The sequence below is a fragment of the Solanum stenotomum genome, unplaced genomic scaffold, assembly GCF_019186545.1.
Source record: "Solanum stenotomum isolate F172 unplaced genomic scaffold, ASM1918654v1 scaffold31079, whole genome shotgun sequence".
NCBI lineage: Eukaryota > Viridiplantae > Streptophyta > Magnoliopsida > Solanales > Solanaceae > Solanum > Solanum stenotomum.
This window is the reverse complement of record NW_026031276.1, coordinates 1-351: the sequence shown is the minus strand read 5'-3', so window position 1 is coordinate 351 and position 351 is coordinate 1. Positions and strand designations below refer to the sequence as shown.

General features: G+C 49.9%; 1 long non-coding RNA gene across 1 annotated transcript in view; it reads left to right on the top strand.

Annotated features, from left to right (window-relative positions):
• The window catches only part of LOC125851970 (uncharacterized), a 921-nt gene extending 570 nt beyond the window's left edge, over positions 1-351 (top strand). Inside the window, exons 3-4 of the long non-coding RNA XR_007444951.1 lie at positions 26-126; positions 228-351. This is a non-coding gene — a long non-coding RNA (uncharacterized LOC125851970). The remainder of the gene's footprint in view (positions 1-25; positions 127-227) is intronic.

Here is a 351-nt window from a genome sequence, read left to right as displayed (position 1 = left end):
CAAGGCTCAGCTCTAGTGGAAAAAGGTGGAGGATTTGTAGCTTAGGTCGCAGGTTCAAGCCCCACACCATGCAAAGCGAAGCCCGGTATTTAAGTGGATCCCAAGGCTTAGCTCTAGTGGTAAAAGGTGGACGATTTGTGGCTTAGGTTGCAGGTTCAAGCCCGACACCATGCAAAGCGAAGCCCGATATTTAAGTGGAACTCAAGGCTTAGCTCTAGTGGAAAAAGGTGGAGGATTTGTGGCTTAGGTCGCAGGTTCAAGCCCCACACCATGCAAAGCGATGCCCGGTATTTAAGTGGACCCTAAGGCTTAGCTCTAGTGGAAAAAGGTGGAGGATTTGTTGCTTAGGTC